The sequence below is a fragment of the Trichoplusia ni genome, chromosome 14 (genome assembly GCF_003590095.1).
Source record: "Trichoplusia ni isolate ovarian cell line Hi5 chromosome 14, tn1, whole genome shotgun sequence".
NCBI lineage: Eukaryota > Metazoa > Arthropoda > Insecta > Lepidoptera > Noctuidae > Trichoplusia > Trichoplusia ni.
The window spans coordinates 10870207-10891297 of record NC_039491.1 but is presented as its reverse complement, the minus strand read 5'-3'; the positions used below and the strand labels follow the sequence as shown (position 1 = coordinate 10891297).

Genomic DNA, 21091 nt, shown 5'->3' with positions numbered 1-21091 from the left:
AGTGCCTCAAAACAAGTGCAAGTACAACACTATGTACATTTTTTTTATATCTGATATTTCTTTTTAGTCTCTTTTGATAATTTTAAAGTAGATTTCATAGGAAGAATATTTATTTCTGTTGTTACTTTACGTGCGAATAGCCTCGTTTCCTCTACTTTTAGTAGATAACAAATATATACATTTTGGAATTTCAATAAACAACATTGTCAAAAAACTGTGGTAGCAGCCTTTTGTAACCCTGTCAGGAAAATTTATACTCCAAAAACAGTTAACAATTGAAAAATTGAATTTGAATTTCAAGAAGTTTTTAACAATATAATATTGATATTAAATTAAACAATGTGTCGCATCCACATACAGCTACAGCCGGCGGCTTGTTAGAGGTGCAGTAACAAGTGACGGGTGTCGACGGCAGCGCGCTCGCCCGACGTGCGACTCGACGCCAGCTAAACTCGCGCCGATATCCTGATTGAATTCTGTTGTTACAACTGCTGTGTGCTGATATGTTATACCTGGTATGTAGTTACGGCTGAGGCAAGTTTGAGATTTGATGAGCTTGAGACGGTATTGGAGAAGTTTGGTTCGTGAAAGGTAAAGGAATGTTTAATGAGTAAGTCGTAGATAGTACGAGGGTGATGTGATTTCAATTGCATCGACTCTAAAACTGTTAACTGAAAAGTGAGGTCGCCTTTCTGTCTGTAACGCTTTCAGGCTAAATATAATAAGCATAGGTAAGGGTTGGTGACCTAGCCAGGCTACATCTTAAAGCGATTACTAAGATTCACGAAGGCAAAGCCTCTGGCAAAAGTTAGTAAACCCAAACTAGTATAAATCTTCAATTATACGTTCAATACTAGTCGATTCCAAACATAAACACAACATCATAAAACAATCAACATCATTTAACACACAGGCCCATTTGAATCCAGTCACAAAATCAGTAATAAACCCAAAAACAAACTGTGCGACAATTTTATTTCTTAAGCGCGTAACTCGCGTTGCTTTCAGTTAACAAGTCGATAAATTAGTCGGGAACAGGGTCCGCACTAACTCAATCGACGGACAATCGTTGCTTGCGATATTTTTGTCGTCGCGATCGTAAACATGTCGCGCGCGATCGTCGCGACATCGCGCGTTTTTGTGACGCGCCGCGACACTCGACAGATGTGACAGCGAACTAATGGTTCGGTGTTGGCGTTGGTATTCAGTTTGTGAGTGCTAAATGTAAGGAATTCTTCTCCGTGGTTAATTTAAAGTAAAAATGGGTGAGGTCGTTTACTAAGATTAAGTGACAGTTCTTAAATGAAGCAACTGTCGTAATTATAGTTGGCCGCAACTATTTTTGTGTGGTAGGGATAATTTATAATATAATTATTGATTGTCTTCAAGAAATACCAAGTAAGGTAAACACTCTGTTAGAATATCTAAATAATGCAATTTATAGCAAACCATATACCAAAACACGCATACAAGGCAAATAAATATCGAAAGCCCGTTAATTAAAAGCTAAACTTACAGTTGTATAGCAATACCGTCTAAATTCAACACCTAAATCTTCGTCAGTGCAACGAAACCGACCATAAATCTAAATAACATACTTAAAACTTCACAAGCGCCAAATGCACCATTCGCCACGTCAACAACTGCGGCTACAGCACAAATACATCAAAACATAACGCGCGCCCGACACCCTGAAATACCACCCCGACGATGAAAGCACATGCCTTATTCCAACATTTAGCAAAACTTCCAAAGTAAATCTAAAAGCGTGGCCATAAAAAATGCGAACTACCAAAAGTGGCATCGTTCACGGGTAAATTACGTTATTTTGTCTACTAAAAAAAGAATTGTTGGTGTAAGTTCGTCACAAATCGTCGCCACTGCCTTAACGGTTTGGTTCTTAGTAATCGTTGTGCTACACGCTTTAGCGAATGACTCCCATAAATATCATTGATGTATGTTTATAGCTATCGTGTGTAAGCTGCGGGGAGGGCAAGCGATAAGCGACAGCGATTTAATGACATTCACAAATACACTACATTTATTACAATACAACAACAGAATCAAAATCCAAATATGACTGAATGCAGGGAAAAGTTTAAAAATGTATCGAGAAATTTTCTTCAGTTTCAATAAGCAACAATACAGACAATTACGGTATTCTAATACCAAATCCAAATTAACAACTACCATACATTCATGAAGTTTAATGTAGTTGAATTTTTGTCTCATAAGACGCTGTTTAAAATTCGCTAGGTCTTATAACTCGCGCCATACACGGAGTACAGTCGTAGCAAACATTCGCGCCGACTTACAAAATAAACACTAATATATTTTGTAGGTAATTGTATTAAATGTGACTTTATTGTTCCCGTTGCTAGCTCCACTGTATTTTTGATGTAGCCTTAGTTGTGTGTGTGCTTGTGTATGTGTGCGTTGCTTTAGACTAATATTATGTTAGAATTGAATGCAGATATCAATTTAATGAATGTATGTAAGTGCTATGGAAATAAATATTAGTTTTTAATCCCTTTGTTTTTATGACTTTTAGGGCAGTATGTTGAATTCAACTACTGTTTGCATGTCAGGTTATGAGTGAGATGTGCGAGAAGAATTGATACGCATTGACAAGCACCGGACAAAACTCGGGAGACGTTGAACGGTGGTTCAGGTTTAGTCAGTCAGTCTGACACTACCCACTTCCCCCAGCAAGGATGTGAATGTCTATGCAATCTCCAGCCTTACCAAAAAAGGTTATGGAGGTGGTAAACGTGACTTAACGTAAATGTATTTTTTTTTGAGTACCTAACCTAGATATTTTGTGTCCCATAGCAGAGCAAACATTTCCTCCATTCGTCTCAAAAGTGATCCTTCTCCTTCTTGCGTCGTAATCCTCAGGGCTGAGGGCTAAAGAGCAGATCAAGAGAGGTTCACATTTTGTTTTTTGTTCCATCCGTTCTTCCTCCCACAGCAATACAGATGTTTTTCCTATCCGTTAAGATGATTTAATATTTAATAATGTAAATTAACCGCCGAAGTAAAAATAATCGAAAAATACATACACACCTTTTTAAGCACCTGTTTATGCATCTAAGGACTTATTCAAAATAAGAGTGAAATAAAATCGATAAATTAATAACAAACGAAACGGTCCCGCGTGTCTAACATCTATTAACATAACAATCCGTAATCATATCAACAAAGTTGCAAATTAACTACATGAAGACAGTTATAATGTTACGGCTAATAGCTATGCATATTTTTTGTTCTTACACTGAATAACTTAGGTTTTTATAGGCCTTGGGAGCCTATTCCTACCTCGGGAAATAAGAATACTGCAGTTTTTAAAGCGGGACAACGCGCTACAAAAGATATAGCTCTCTCTCTTTTCCACAACTGCGATAGTATTCGTTTAAATTTGGTAGGTAATAAGACCTTGTTTATCATGAAATTTGTCAGGCATAACCATATTGCGTAAACTATGCCAGTTTATAATGTGTAAGATGGCTGTAGTTTTAATTATAGTTGTTTGAATAAAAACTGTTTTGGAATACTTGTAGCGATGTTGTCCTGATAAGGCTATGCTTTGTATTAAATTGTTGCAGCATAGAGTGGTTTGGTATGAAGATATGTGCGTACATTAATTTTAAGAAGGATATTATTTTGGAATTTCGTTCGTATGACGACCTCTCTGGAGGGTTAAAGAAACTTACAATAGAATGATAAAATTGATAGGTAAAGTGGACTTTATATTTTTATACTATGTAGAAAAAATAGCAATAATTTAGTTTCGTTACAGAAGATACATAGCTTTCTTTTAACCACACCCGTACAAAGTAATTTAATTCTTGTGTCTAGAAGGGTTTCACGAACATTCAAGTGACATGCAGAAATGCTTGTCTTGGCGATTGAACACACGACACTTCGCGCACAGCGACCTATAACCACTAAGTTATCTATGCAGTCATTCAAACAAAAAACAAAGTATCTGACTAAGCGTGAATGCATCAAAGCTAAGCAAACATCATTAGGCGAGCTCTCGCCGACTGTCGGGGCCCATTCATCAAAACGCTGAACATTATGAATGTCCTGTCAGATCCTAATGAAAAATTTAATAGAAAAACTTCGAAGCCAGCTCCCGGTGACAGTTTAAAATTTAATATTCTCAATTTGGAAAAGGGGAGATTGTTTTTGGAAAGGGTAAGATAGACAAAAAAACAGTTATATACCATGTACATATTATGTACGTATGATACTCTTTAACTTTCTTCTTATCTTCTACTTTAAATCTAATTATTAACTACCTCATCTAATAACCTCAGATGGTTTAATTTGCTGAAATATTGTTGCATTATATAAATCATTATAATTTACCAATTGTAAGTGGATAAATTGAGAAAATCGGAGATACTGTATTCCACAATGTGCTATTTACTCGTAACAATGATACAATAAACATTGTGCAATTATAATTACGTTAAAAATCACACCGTCAATTATTCTGTACAACTTTAATCATACCAATATCACAAAGGCGTAATTAATTATCTACTCTTAGACACCTATTAACTTAGAAATAGCTGAAACATCTTTATCGAAGTGGATATAGTTGACACCCTGCTAACATCAGCAACAGGCTTATCATGCGCAGATAACACCGCTAGACAGCTCATAATATACTCGCAATTAAAACATGATTCCTTCATAACCTTCTAAAAACAACCAGTTACTTAACATCCATCATATTTATTTAATATCTGAACTTAACAATGTAAATAGCACAAATACATTGACGGCATTCACTCTGCATGAATTACGAGCAACTTGAACGAACGCATCAATCAGGCTACTACGCAATTATTCTCGAGCAACATCAATAAATTGAAGCGTATCGGAATATGCGCGAGTTATATGCGATGCGACTTGTTACCGCTTGTTTTAAGGTGAAGGAACATTTCATATGATAGGAGAATCATATTTGTTCTTTGTCATCGTTCTGAGTGATTTGTTTGAAAGTTATTGAAAGAATTGCGAAGGCAACCATTGACTATATTACAGGTAACTTACAAACTATACGTTATTTGAGGATACGTGAGTTTTCAAAAATACAATTAACTAAGTTGTAACTCTTAAGACGTAATTTTGAAAGATATTATTAGTTCAGTGTCTTTTAAAAGAGAATTTTATATTTCAACATTAAGCATGAGAAAAAAAATGGTCAAGTACAACTGACTAGCGAAAGTAAGCGGTCAGTTCAAATAAGCTGTAAAAAAACAACAACAAGCGATCGCCGTCTAATCAATGTAATAATATTACTCTTTAGGTCAAACCTCTAAAACTAATAAGATTTAGTGTTCTGTAATACATGTAGACATATCTAATGCGTCTACTCTAGACAGACTGCTACTTATTAACGATAAGGACACTGATCCTCACTTAGAATATTATCTATCAAATATTAAAATTAATGAAATAATAAAAATAACAAATTACAAAGAATATTGATAAATAAATAATTGTTACTTATTGCAGAGATAATAAAACGTGTCAATAAATTAATAAGTTTATTATTTAATTTATTGTAATTGTATTGGCACATCATAATTTTATTGTATAAATCCGTATCAAAACAAAGTCAATAAATGATACAACGGTTAAGTCACGCGTATTTATAGCGTATTATCATCTTATTTGAAGTTGGTGTTAAAATCTTATTTCGAGGATTTTAAAAGATTGAGGACGACTTCATACAGATTAAGAGGCAGCTAGGTGATACGAATGTTTGTTTTTCTCTTTAGGGTTCCGTTAAAAAAGGCACTATAGGCATCGCTTTCAGTCCGTCTGATTTTAGTTTGTATGAATTTAATCATCATCATCATCATCAGCCCCGTCTTCGGCTTGCCGCATCCAATTGTATGATTTTAATAATGATAAAAAATATTTTAATATTGCAAGAGTGGCTTAATGGTTGAACAAAAGGTTAAGCAGAATTATATTAAATAATTACCACAGATTTTCTAAAACTTTTTTAATTTTCGAACTATTTACAGTATATTTCCGTCTATTAAAACACCTACATAAATTAGACCACTAAAATGGGTCCGAAGGTTACGCAGATAAAGATTATGATATATTATCTAGATTATTATTATTACATTCTCGGCTTGCCTGGAATGTCCCACTACGGGTCAAAGTCCACTCTTCTTCCACTTACCTCTCTCAAATTTTCGAACACATGAAAAAAATACCAGTACATATATTTCCCCATTACACAAGCACGTGACAATTCATTGACCCATTAACATAGGAAGGTAATTTCATAAACAGTTGAACATCGGCGCTCATAGAATATCTATTGTCTCAATTGACGCTGACTGCTGCATCGACGACTTGTTGTTCGTTTGTTACGCAATCATCAAACTACATTGAGTAAGAAGTTCCTTTGTATATGTATATAGAAACTACAAGGATTTGGAAGTAGGTTAGATGGACGGTAGCAACAAACGTGAGTGTAAGAACATCATGTCACTGTAAGAATTATAAAGAAATTCGTTGAATAGTATTTAGTTTTATTAAATGGTGCATACCTATATTATAATACAAACCAAAATACATTAAAATCGCTCAATCCCTTCTGGAACTTTGATGCCACAGACAGACATAGACAGGTGAAACTGATAACATCTCTCTTTTTTCGTTGGGGTTAGTAAAATTGTACTTAAACGGAACGATATAGAAGTATAAAAACGTAATATAACAATGTTCTACAATGAAGAACATTTTTGCATAATCAACAATTCAAGCCCTTAGCTAAACTAAGTAATTAACTACTCGATGCGCATAAAAATGCCATTAAATATGCATAAATGCGCACATCTGTAAGATTTCCACATAAGTTATAGGTGAACGCGGATCGCTTGACAGCTGTCATTTGCGTGTATAACTAATGTGATCTTTGATCTATACGTTTTTACTGTCATTGACTCCGAGTTTATAACTTCGAGGACTAAAATCAATTTAAATGCATGCAAAATGTATTTTGAAATTTTACCAGAAAACTCTGTTGTATCATTTTTATTATCGTCGGTTTGATAATATAACAGTATATTTTATGTCAGAAAAAATATAGTTTTCCCTTAGGAAGAAAAAATTGTCTGTAGACATTTTTTGTAATTTTATGATAAGGTTAGTTTTGCTGAAAGTCGGGAAAACTCTTTTTTTGTGACCTTTGACAAGTTACTTTTTTCCAGTCACCGGATCGATGAAGACTAGATCTTATCTATGATAGTGTTTAAAACAATGATTTTTTGTGACCTCGCTAGTCATTTTTGATCTAACTCGTCGGGACCACTTTTACTTTCAAAATTACAAGTACTAACTTATAGTATACTTAATAACTACCATACCACATACATTTCCTTTTATTATCTTTTTAATAGGTAAATAAATCTTGGCTTTGTATAAAACAATACCGTATCATCGGCATCTAAAACAAGAAAAATACTGGTAAGTATTACATAGAAGAAATAGGCAATCGGAAATCAAATTTATATGCACGCGAATCATAAATAACATTAATTCATAAAATCAAAAACTATTCAAATATCGAAAACAATTACCCACCTTTCATAGCTCCGCGACATCTATTGACAGTTTACAATAAACTGTCATAAATCAAGATGGCGATTCAACATGGCGGGTGACAGTTATCGCGTGTACGCCCGAACATTAAACTCATTGATATTTATTGCTCAATCGTTGCGTTCTAGCGAACAATATGATTTATTGTTAATAGATTCCACGTTTATTGTTTGTTTTATTTGTTGTTCATATTGGTTATTTTATGTGGCGATATGTTAATTGTGAATGTTTGTTGTTGGTTCCGGGTTGTTTGATTGGCCTGTTTATTTAAAGAGTATGTGTTTAACCTTTGTGTCCCAAACTAGTTGCTATCATTGATATTATTCAGTCAACTGAACTAACAATGCATAATGAACTATGAGTAATTTTATTATGCACTTTCAGCATATATATCGGGCAACGGAAAGCTGAAAAATCGATATGTACTTCAGGCTTTAGAACAAAAAAGTTTTTCTTACACTGTGACAGTCAAGAGCTGACTTACATTAAAAAGAACTTTTTCTTCTAGACAAGTCAAGCTTATTTCTAACCGATCACAGTAGGTAGTTTCGAATTCACATTAAATTAAACACCTAATCTGTAGTTGTCACAAAACAAACCTGAAAGTTATTAATAGATAAGCACGAACTTAGCGTAAGATTATCTTCTATTACTTAGCTCAAGTACAAAATAGTCAACACATAATCGTCAAGCCTAATACGCCTGTACTAGACGCACGTACCTTTTATTACTCCTAAATCAATAAAGCCGTACGTAAAACTACATTCCTTGAAAGAGGCTCCTTTAGTGCGGCCGTAACATAATGCAATACAAACGTGGCAGTCGTCACGATAGCGCAAAGGGCGTTTATTTAACTTATTGTTATGGCGACATGTAAACACGTGTGGGGTGGGGTGCCAGTTCACGAGAGAAGAGTTTGGGAAGGTAGGTGTTTGCTTTAAACTTTAGTGTGTCTTGTAATGCTTTTCGTTGTAAGCTAGAGCAGAGTTTGGCAAAATAAATTTGGTGATAAATGTTCTGGTGAAAGACAATTGAGAGAAAGGAAATGATAACTCTACAACCTGATTCCTAACCGAGTCTGAATATAAAACGACTGACATAATCAGTGCCCAAAATTAAGTAAAATGAGAGTATCATAATAAAAAAAAATAAGTATAAATAGACAACGTCAAATGACTGTCATCAACGACCGACCGATTTCTAAATTCAAACCCACATTATTATCCACAATTTTACTCGCAAAAATAACATCAACAGAAAACGGATAACAGTAAAAAAATATGAAAATAAACATCGCAAATAACAGACGCACCGCTCCCGCAAAATGCGAATTGCTACCCCTCTTAAAATATAGCGGGTAATGGTGCCGCTGTAAAAGTCAATACACAAGAGTTGAGTGGTCATAAGATTTTATGCGACCCATTACCCCCGAGTAAGCGTCGCGTAAATTCTTATAACTCGAGTAAGTATTCAAAATATGAAAGACACCGCTCGAGACCGTTTCGACGGCACCCGTTCCAGATACCGGAATGCGCCTGTGTGAAAGGCCTTATTGTGTGTTAGTTTAGATACGGAATGTTTAGTGCTTAATGTGTTGTAAGGATGTTCGCTAAGGAATTTATTTGAATGGACGCTCAAAAATGGTATTACAAGGATAGATTAGATTTGTTAATGCGTGTGTACACTTGGCTATGAATATTTATATTCGAGTTAGGTTAGAGATATGGATTATGTTTTAGATAGCTTTGAAAGGATAACTTATCGAATGTTGGTGTGGCAGCTAATACACAGATATAGCTAATGGTTTACAGGTGCATTTCTACCCTTATTTTTTAAGCTCTTTTTTTACTCTCTCCTCAAGTCAATGTAATATTGTCCAATGTAATAGTCCCAAAACAGTGTTTTTTTTTTCTTTTGTTATTTAACAGGAAGCGATAGAGATGTGTCTCTTTATCTAAATCCAAAGACCGTAATGCTGTAAATTTAACAACACCAAACAATAGTCCCCATAACAGAAACCTGCCAAACCATAGAATCGTAGCCATCAAACCAAAATAATTCGAAGCTTAATGAAATTAACACTACATGAGTGACGGGACGCACACTGTCCCGCGACGTTTTAAAAAAACAAGTAAAATAATATTTCTCCCGTTGCAGCCGGTCGGTCGCAAATTGCCCGGTGAACGGCGCCCTGTCGGTTGTCACTTGTCAGCGCTGTCGCCCGTCACCCGGGCTGACACCCAGTGGGAGCCGTCACCGCGGATTTACATAAAAGTGGTAAGTGACAATTAAAAAAGCTTGTCGTGTGTCGGTAATTTTAATTTGAATTCTGTTGTGTCATTTCCCGTTATGTTGTATGCCGACGGTCTGAGCTTGAGTTTTTTTAGGGCTTATAGATAAGGAGCTGCTTCTTGTATAAGCAGCTTTTTATGAACTGTTTGATGTGCATTAATGATGGTGACATCTAGCAGTACATTTATAATTGACATGATATTTAGATATTTTTTTGTTTTAGTTATTGATTGATATGCCGAAATGTCATCTTTGCCGTTCGATATTTTTAAACCATTATTTTAACACATGTCTGATGTTACTATAAAATAACGATTTGGTAGACACATGGTTTTATCTTTTAAAATTTAGATGTGGTTCATAATTAAAAAAAAATGACATCTTACAAAAATTGTTGTCTTTCATGACACGAAAATTAATTCTCAAAGAGTAAGCCTGTATCTTCTAAAGCTTCAATTTCCATAACCTTCTGTTCATATACAAAAATAAACACTTAAGTGCCATCATGAATAACGATCGCATAACAAAAATTAACCCACCACTCACCGATAAAAAGCCTATACATTGAATATTACACATAAAATTTATCAGCGCTCGCTCCGTTCCTAAGTCATAAACACGGCGAGCGGGTCTATCGCGATCATAGTCTATTAATACCTCTGATACGGCGACGTTAATGTAACCCCGTATTAACCCGACCCCCGTTATACCCCCACTTACCACTTTATGCCCCGACGGGTGCAGTGTAATTGTTTAGGGATGTTTTATGTTATGACTGTAATAAGTTTGGTCGATTTAATAATATGGGATTATGGAGAGGGATGAGATACCTAGTGTTTGCTTTCGGTTTGGCGTTTGCATATTTGTGTGAGTAAATTGGGTGCTGTGATTTGTGGTATTAATTTGGAAAGCTTAATTGCTCTTGAGGCTATGAAAATTGTATTCTTACAAACATAAAATATATTATGCATATTATTGTTTTTGATCTCTTTATTCCAATTACAGAATCAAACAAGATTTTATAACATCTTTTCCTTATTTGGAAAATTTCGAACAATTACATAAACAAGAATTTGAGGGCATTTTGAACTCCTTAAATCTCTAATCAAATATCACACTATAGAAATATGAACGATTGTAAATAGTTGCTCAAACTACACAAGTTGAAGTTTATGAGAAATGTATATGAGCTCGGTGAGCCCACGACGACAGGACGACTCAAGCAAATTCACTCAGGCCATAACAGTTTCCCTTTTTGAGTATAAAACTTTAGTGGCGCACAGTGCCCTGTAAGCTTGAATTATTGGGCACTCTTTCCGAACTTCTATTTCTGTAGGAAGGATTTCTTTTGAACGAAAGTGATTCGATAGCGAATATCCATAGTTTTCATCCTAAATCCTTTATCATTCGAGCGACGCCGTTAGTTAAAAATTAAATTATGAAAAAATAGAACGTGGCATTGAGAAATTCAAACGCAATTTAATTTAAATTCCTCGCTTATTCAATCTAATCCGATTTAAAACTAACTCATAAAGTGTATAAATAATTGCTTTTTTAATTACTCAAGACTTTTCATTCTCTATCGAGATTCTGACTCAATAAAGGGTCAAAGTTACACAATAAAATATAGAGTCATAAAGCCTCTATAACATAAAAGTGTAAAACCTACCCTACATTAATATGCCCATGACCGGAAAATTGTGTAACCCCCGGGAGAATAACCAAACATTTTATTTTACTTTCCGACAGATGGCATTGCTGTGCATTTAAATATTTAATTTCTAATTTCGAGCGAGTAAAGTCGCGGATAACAGCTAGTTTTACATAAATTATACGAACAAATCTTCTTTTGGGTATGAAAAAGGGACGCGCTCAAAAACAATGAACACATTTAATCAAATTCTAGAAGCTTTCACACATTCCCACGTGAATGAACACATGAGTCAGTAAATCCTAATGCAGGTCAAAGCTGACTCATTCAACAGTATTGCAAACACAATCTGTTTGTAAAGGAGTTCAGTCAATTGTTTTTATTTAAAGAAAAATCGAGAAAACTTTAAGAATTAACATTACTCTTTCCAGTAAAATGACTAAAAAATATTAAAGCGCAGATCTAACCTCACCATTAACTCAAGACTCTTCCACGGACCTTTGAAGTTCATCAGTTCAGATATCCAACATGCTACATCCAAGCAAAGGTCGTCATTAACCAGAATAGAAGTAAAAACAGTCATGAAGTCCCATCGCCTGAGAAGCCCATATTGACCTTATTTTTTTTTATTGACTTTACCAGTGCAACGATAAACATCTCAACATTCTGTATAATTTTATTACCAGTTCAGTTAGAAAACTTATTTATTAACAACATGGAAATTACTAAGTTTGTGTCGCGTTATTTTCTTTTATTACTTTATTTGGGTACGATACATTAGAATAATGGTACAAATGTGTTATTGTGGAACCACTCACTTACTACCAACTTATTTGTATCGGCTTTTGTAGAAGAAAGTTTATAGTTTTTATGTGTAGTTGTGGTAGAGCCAAGGCTATTTCTGATTCATAAAATTGTGGTATTTGGTAACGATATAATAAGCTGTACAAAGTGGTTTTCCTTTCTGAAGGAGTGGCTACAAAAGTCTAGTTTTATCGTCGCAATTTTAAGCTTTCGAGTATATATGTGTTCTATCTTAACAAATTTACATCAAAAAATTCCGTAACACCCTCGCAACATTGTTCCAAAACAGGACCCAGTGCGTCACTCTCCAAAAGTTCTGGTCAAAAAAACGATTCGCAGCACGCAAAACGTTTCGTAAATTGTACACGCAGAAACCGTCACTTGTTACCAACGACAGCGCAGTGGGCCCTGATTGACAGGTCTGACCGCCGCTGATTAATGTACGCGCACTGATTGCATACGAAAACGCAGTTTTTTCACGCCATTTGTTTGCGAAAAAAGGAAATGGTATTAAAAGTTGTGAAATGTTTAAAGGTTCTGCTGGATGTTTGCTGTCGTGTTGGAGTTGTGTGGCCTTACAACTGGCTGCGAAGGCACGATATTTTTTTTTAATATATTAAGAGTATTTAGCACTCTACTCCACGTATTTTTATTATTTACGCCATGCATAAAGTAGGTAAGCATAACTTATCGTTGTCTTCAAGAAAAACGAAAGTCTTACCAAACAGTACTGTCACAATCACCAATCAATTGTGATAATCAGTTCGAAACCCATCAATAAACATTACGCGATCAATATCTGCCCAACAACAGGCACTTCAAATAACAAGTAATCCCCAGCAGCAGTTTCTTAGAACGCATTACAAACATGACTTAGCTACTTGCCTACAAAAATAGCACTTTGGACAGTCATTCAAACAGAATACGCATTATTCAAGCTCACTAATCCTACGTGTGGCTCGGTTCGACTATGACAGCCGTCATTTTTCATTCTTTGTGTAAACGTCATTCGGCACGCCCTTTCACAGATAGCCACATAAATTATTTATTATTTGCAGCCTGATTTGTATGAAAGCTTTTGTTGATGTGTCCGACACAGACAGTTGTTGGTTTTGACGATTGAGACCGTGTTATATATATTTGATGGGGTTTTGTTTATTGAATGATTTTCTTGTTTGGTGGTTGTTGTATTTTTATTGTAGGTTGTGAAAAGCTTGTTAAAATTGACTTTAGGTATTCCCTCAAAGTCGTATATGAAAAAAACATTGCTTTTTTAATCATAACACCTGTAGCTTGTTTATATTAAATAAGAAAGAACTAGCTTTAGCTTGGTAAAACATTTTTTTTTTTTCAGAATCTTAAAGTGTTAATACATTCTAAGCTAAAATACCAGGCGCTATGAAATATAACACTGCTATTATCCTAACCTTAATATGCATTTAATTATTATTTAACGCGAACATAAAACTAAAAATACACAAAAACGACCACGTGTGTTTCGTTAAACTGAAAGCATAAACTTTTACAACCTATAGTGTCCTATAAAAATCACATGCAAAAGTTCCCTGTATAGTAAAACAGTTTTTTTCCTTGATAAAATTTTATGGTCAATGGGCACTGGCGCCGGCGTCAAATTACTAACAAATTGCTGAATATTTTTTTGTTTAAACCAACAAATGTTTTTGGCCAAGAGCTCTCGTCACCTGCCCACTGGGGTGTCTTAAGGAATAGCAAGAAATGCTTGTCAAAGTAAAGATTTGTTTGAACTTTTTTTGCCGGTCATTTCGCCAGCTGCCAATTTAGATATGGGTTCAGTTACTGAAAATCTTGATTGTAATTTTAAAGAAATATATTGAATTTGAAATAATAACAAGAGATAAGGTCTATTTAAGAAAAATCACTATCCTCTTAATTTCTAAGCATATAAATGAAAGAAACATGAATAAAAGATCAAATCTCTAAATAAAATTCAAGCCCTCTTATAAAATCAACATGATTCATATAACATTCAGAAATCATCACACTTTCTCCTTATATGAACTCTTTGTAAACCCTCCGTTACCAGTCGACGGGAAGCCATAAGATGTCCAAGCAAACACAATATGGCAATCCCAGCTTTAAAATACAATAATATTATATTTATTAAGACTTCCAGATATTGCCTTGGAAACCGCCTGAAGACATTAAGAGATCACTTGTATTTACGACCGCGACAGCTCAAAGACATCTAGACAAACAGAATCATACGTGATGAATCGCAGCTTCCTTTGGATTACAGGCACTTAAGAAATAAATCCTTCAATATAACCTAATTCATCTTTAAAATAAGGAGGATAAAGTTGAAATTTGCTTGGTTTGAAGTAGCTTGGTGGTGTTAGTTTTGCGTACAAAGGCACAATTTGTGCGATAGTTGGAGGGCTCGATATTTCAGATGTGTGTTTGTTCAGGTTCGCCGCTTGTTAGTGGGTTCAGGATGTGACGATTTTCGGTTTTAACTCGTTGTTTTGACAAGTCCCAGTTTGAATTTTATGTGGGTTTCTCTTGAAAGGCATATGTTGGTAAACAAGATACTGACAAAAATTTGAATCAACAAACTGTGCCCCGCAGTAACACTAAAATTAACAGCCTCCCCCGAAAACGTGATGTTAAACAAGCCTGTCAAACCACAAACAATTATTATTATTCAAATCAATCATCTAAAAAGAAACTACATTTCTTTTCTCTTAAATTTATCACTAGTGAGCGCAAGGGTAATGAGAGTGTAAGTAGACCGATTGTAATAAAATAAGCTCGTTACAAGTCGACACATGTAATACACAAGCTACTGTGTACCGCAATACGGTTTAAAAACTTAATGAACAACTTAAAAGCATCATTTACTTAGTAAAATGATTAAGCATGCATGAAAAACATTTTGCAAATTTAACTTATGACTTTCAATACTGGTTTAATGCTGAGTGCCTTCAAAACTTAAGTGGTCTCTTCCTTTACTTGAGGAAACGATAAATAACATGCTGCGCTGCGCAAGCGCATGCAAACTCGATGTTTGTCCAATGTGTCATTTTATGGGAATTTTATGGAGGAAACGGACAAAAAATACAACCCATACAAATATTGTAAATGCATAGGTTTGTTTGAAACGCAATATTGGGTAAACTGCTAAAGCAATTCAGATAAAATTTGGTGTAAAAACAGCTTGAAATCCAGAGAAGGACATAGGCTACTTTTTACCGTAATAACCGACTTCCACGCTTGTGTAGCCGCGGGCTAAGCTTGTACACATTTATCGATAAACAAGTAAAGGAGTTTTTACATTAAGTTTTTGCGACATCTCACCTGTGGTTATTTCGTTGCATATCTTAAGAGTTTTATGTCTACATAAAGTGTTTGCTTGTAATTTATTTTACATAATAATATGTCTTTGGAAGTCTTTAAGGCGATTAGATTGGATGTTCATTAAGCTTTTAGTTGAGTATTTATTGAACTTCAGCGCAGTTTAATGATAATACTACATTAGACTCAGGTGTTAGTAAAACGAAATGTTTATTGCATTTGTTGGATTAAAGAGATTATAAAGTCGGGCCATTTTATTAAATGATAGAATATACAGCTATAATATGGAATAATAATATTTTATTGACATGAAAAGATTTTACATAAGGAACTCTGACTCCTGAGCTAGGTGAGACCTATGATACAGGAGACAGTTTTTCATCAATTTTGAAAGTAACAGTATAGTAAAATTCAAACGACCGTTATGAAAATTAATATACAATATTATTTTGTAAAAAAAAGTACTTAGGTTAGATGCCCGTTTAAAAAATAAACAAATCACAAAAATGGTTTATAATTTTTATACAGCAGTAGCCAATTATAATATCAAGAACAAAACAAAACGAATGTAATTACCGAGATCCTTTGATCTACGAACAAAAACAAAGCATTATTTAATAAAGGTTTTTCTCAAAATGTACCAATATTATAGATGCAAAAATATCTCTGTCTGTCTGTCTCGCTTTCACACCAAAACTATTGAACGGATTGTAATGAAGTTTGATACATAGATTCTAGTCTGAGAAAGCACATAATATTACGCTACATTTTAACTGAAAAAAAGGGATGTAAGAAATTTATTTTGGAATGGACTACGGCTTTGAAATTTGGCTCCAATATTATTAATTTCTGTCTGTCTGTCTCCCTCTGTAAACTACAGTCTACACGAAAGGAGTCGCGGGCAACAGCTAATACAAAGATACATACATATTAATTTTATTAATAAATGAACACATCACATTTTAATTATCTGTTCATCTGCATGTAACGCGTGAATCGTTTAATTTGAGCTGTCGGCTTACAGCCGCAAGGAATGGATACCAAGCGAATAAATCTGGTTTCACTCTATCTGATAACCGCAAAAATATTCTCATACTTCTCATTGGTTAATTTTTGTCATGAATACCTACTGATATCGAAATTGTTTATTAACCGAATTTTGACACAAAGTTTATACGGGACAGCTTTTATAAATGCTTTCTTCAATGATGTCTTGATTTATTCGGAACAACAAACAGTTACATGTATAATATCATCAAATGTAAAAAGAAAATTTTACGAAATAATATATTTATGAAACTTACAACTTGAAACAAGAGTGATAATATAAAAAAAAACAATGCTAAAAATATTTTGACTTACATGACACAAACAATTAAATAGTCATGATATAATTAAGACCAAAAGTATATGGACTAGTTATTAGTGGCATAACCTAGTGGCAAACGAGAAACTCACAGCGAGCGCCATGTCGCATGTTCGAACCCCGCGTAGCACAAGCATTTTTGTAATCCGCGAACATATGACTTGAATGTGTGTGAAATCCCCCGCGATACAAGTATTAAATTCCTTAGTACCAGAAATATAAAAAATGAAGTTATTATTGACAAAGTAGCACAAAAAAACGCTGGCAAACAAACGAAGTACATGAAACATTTCCTCAATTACGTTGTAGTCAATAAAGTAGTACATTATCAAATGAACATTCAGAAGGTCACATGAATCGTTTGGTTAATTCGCTCCCGGTCGACTAACAACCACAAGGAGCGGAAATGAGGTGAATAAATCAAGTTTAACTCTACCCAAGGGAGTGGTAGAGAGGGCAAAAACATACCTCGATATAGATGTCTGGCATTTTGATGTTATGAAGATTTTGATGCGGAATTTGCCTGATTATATTCTAGTTTAGGCCGCGATTGCAACAAAAAGTTTGTAAGCAATCTATTCAGGATTTATATGTTATTACAGTTTCCGTATCCGTATAACTATTAAATGCTAAACCTAATTACAATGTATGTAGGTATGGTAGACAGCGAAAGACATAAGCAATATTTATTTTGCAAATATAAATAAACCTGCTATTAGCTAAGCTGCAGAAAACCTTCTGATGACTGTGTTTATACAGATATTTTAAATTTTCTCAAAAATATTGTAACTCATAACGAACTCAAACTTGAAAGAAAATACAATTCATAATAACATTTAAATTCATGCTTAAAATTGTGCCAGAACGTGACCCTCAACCTAATTCCATAACAAATGATACTGTAATTAAAACAACAGCAACACAGAGTACAACCGACCACAGCCAACCTAACACCGCAACTTGCGCTGCCGACCCTACTCATATTCATTAGTCGGGTCATTAATTATTTTTTGTGGGCCCTGACGGCGGCTGTCACCATTTACAATTTCATTTAAATTGACAACGATGACTGTCTGTGTGTCCGCCATCATGACTGGCCGCCATTGTTGACAAAACACTGATGGTCAGCGTCTCCGTTTTTAGTGACGTAATAAGAGCATGCTGTATAGGGGATTAGAGGTTATATTTAGAAGTACATTTTTGGTCCTTGTTTTTGGGCTGAGGCAGGAATAATATGGTAACAGGGTTATATGTACCTTATGTTACTTACCTACTGATTATGTATTAACACGTATCTTTTGTAGATAGATTTTAGTGAACACTAACTTTTGTACATGTTTAATATATCAGTTATTTTTCATTACTTGAATAGCGCTACAAAGCTTCTAGATTTATGTAGATAATATCATCAAATTAACATCTGCATTAGGTACATACCGCAAAAACCACGGAACTAATAGCTCTAACATTTGACTAAAACTTACATATTTTTCAGCAAGTCTCGAGGAATTGATCCTGGCTTCATGGGTTTGCTTCCCGGCGCGTCCCCCGGGATGTCCCCGACGCCCGGGACCGGGACTGAGCCGGGATGCCGGGATAATTGTTACCTCATTGCTGACAAGCCGTTTGTCTTGTCTTCCACGTTGTTAATGGATTGGTGATTTGTTGCCAGCTAATTGTGGTGCGGCTTTCGTTTATTTTTGGCCTTTGAGTATTTTGTCTCTTTCAGTTGTTGTGTAATTGTATCGTTTAAATATTACGCAAAAGAAAACTATTACTATCTTATTTTGTGCTATTTTTCAGCTAAGATAAAATCCGAAAACGTAATAAATATTGAATAAATAATTATACTAATAATTTACTTGTAATAAATTTGTCTAGATTAAATTTAATAGTAAGTATTTATTGTAAAATTTTATTTTTAATGAAATATAAATTCGAATCCAAGGTTTAAGAGCACAGAGTTTGTGATACCTAGAACTCTTGTAGTCCATTGTGTGACTTTAAATAATGATTAGACGGTTGACTTGCATGGTACTATGCTCAACAGTGTAGACTAGTATTAAAACAATTGTATTTTCTTAGCGTCTAAATAGTTTGGTTTAATACCAGTTACACAGGCGCGAGCACACTTCACCGCACATAAAACAAGACATCGCGCCCAAGGCCTGACGCCGACACACAATAAAAACATAATTTACAACTCTTTACGTCCAAAATAAACAATCCCGAACTGTAAAATATGTAACAAATTGTTCATAATATTATTAAACGACTATTTCTTAAATTACTTGACAATAACATATTGTCCCACATGTGTTTACTATTAGCTGTGGTGAGCACTTTATTTAAAGTTAACAAATTAACTGGTTTATCGTCGTTCGAGAATTTTTCAAGATGTCTATTATCGCTTCCACTGTTTTGTTTAGAACAGTAGGATTAAGGCGGCACTCGATTTTTAAGACACTCGAGATAATCTTTTTTTTATTAATGCGGGGCTTCAGTCGTTTGGTTTCTGTTTTCGTAATATCATGTACATTTATCAAGAGCCTTCCGCTGTAATATTTTATTGTCTTTTAGGCCACAAGAATTATAGTTTTCAGTCTAATTTAACTAATACCAAGCTTTTTCGTTGTCCTTGGCTATTTAAGACCAGTATAAAATGCGATTATTACATCACCAAGAAACACTGTGGTGAATACTCACTTTAGAAACTTTCCCCTAGTAAAGCTATAAAAATAACGTTTACATAGTTTTTAATTAGCACTAATGTTTATTCTATGAATGCAGCATTTTAAGACACGTGCACTAAAATGGTTTCATGTCGATACGCTATAACCTACGAACGGGTGAATTACGCGTTTAAGAACGGACGTAGTTAACATATTATTGCCATGCCAATTATTAAATTAGTTTGATTACGTCAATTTGTAATTCTTTCGACGTGCGAACATAATCAATTTTAATTTGTTACATCCTCAATTTATCGTCTTGTTTGTATGAAAATACTGAAAAACGTCAAATAACTGACAGTTTTAAGTAATATATGAATTTTAAACACACGATTACACGGAATTTATGTACACTGCTCGTTCTAGGAATCTGTTTTGATATTTTCATGTCAGAAATTATTTAAAAATATATCTTGTTTCGTAAATATTTCACAAATCAGTGTCTGTACTATGAGCTTGTAAATCAGGGTTGTTGCAATTGTAAAAGCGAGAATCCATTTGAATGACGAGTAACATTGTCTCGCATCCACACACCAGTAGCAGTCTTGCTTCACACAAAAGCACAGACAAAACTTTACCCATATCTAGTACAAGATAATACAACATACAGTCAACAGCTATATTTATGAATAACTCGTACTCTTACCATACCAGTTACATAATAGCATCATTAACACGAACTTCAAACTCATAAATTTCACCAACAAAAGCTTAAATAATTTTATATTCGTCGACATAACCTCGCCCTTACCGACGTTAAAATGTGTTTAGCAATTAAGGAGCTGAAAAAACGAGAGTATGCCCGAACAAATGTCCACAAACATCATCGCATGGGGCCCGGAGATCAGAAATAATACTTACTTATGGGATTAGGACATCATATAGAGTTGATACAACGTTCTTATGATATTATATCGATTTGATATAAGAGTTTTAGATTGACTAGCTAATTTGGGAAAAAATTGCAGTTACGGAGACAAAACTACGTAAGGTGATCCTGCGCTTCTTGGAGTGTCTTAGGTACTTAATTCGAATTAACCCATGTTTTATGAAATAGAGCGACAAACAGAAACAAAGCAATATTTTTGGAAGTATTGACGCATTTGAAATTGTACTTATTTTTAACCCAGTATACCAACCTTACTGGGTTACCTAATAAATAAATCAATAAGTTTCTTACTTAAATAGTTAATTTTAATGTCACTAATTTGGATAGGAAATGATTTATTTACTTTATATCACATCATATTTAAGGGGTGCCAACGCAATATA

The 21091-nt window shown here is 34.4% G+C and overlaps 1 long non-coding RNA gene across 1 annotated transcript; it reads left to right on the top strand.

Annotated features, from left to right (window-relative positions):
- The first annotated feature begins 335 nt into the window (after positions 1-335).
- Positions 336-18950, top strand: LOC113500900. The gene is made up of 3 exons (XR_003401242.1): positions 336-515; positions 9799-9918; positions 18583-18950. It is a non-coding gene; the product is annotated as an uncharacterized LOC113500900 (long non-coding RNA).
- Positions 18951-21091: the final 2141 nt, after the last annotated feature.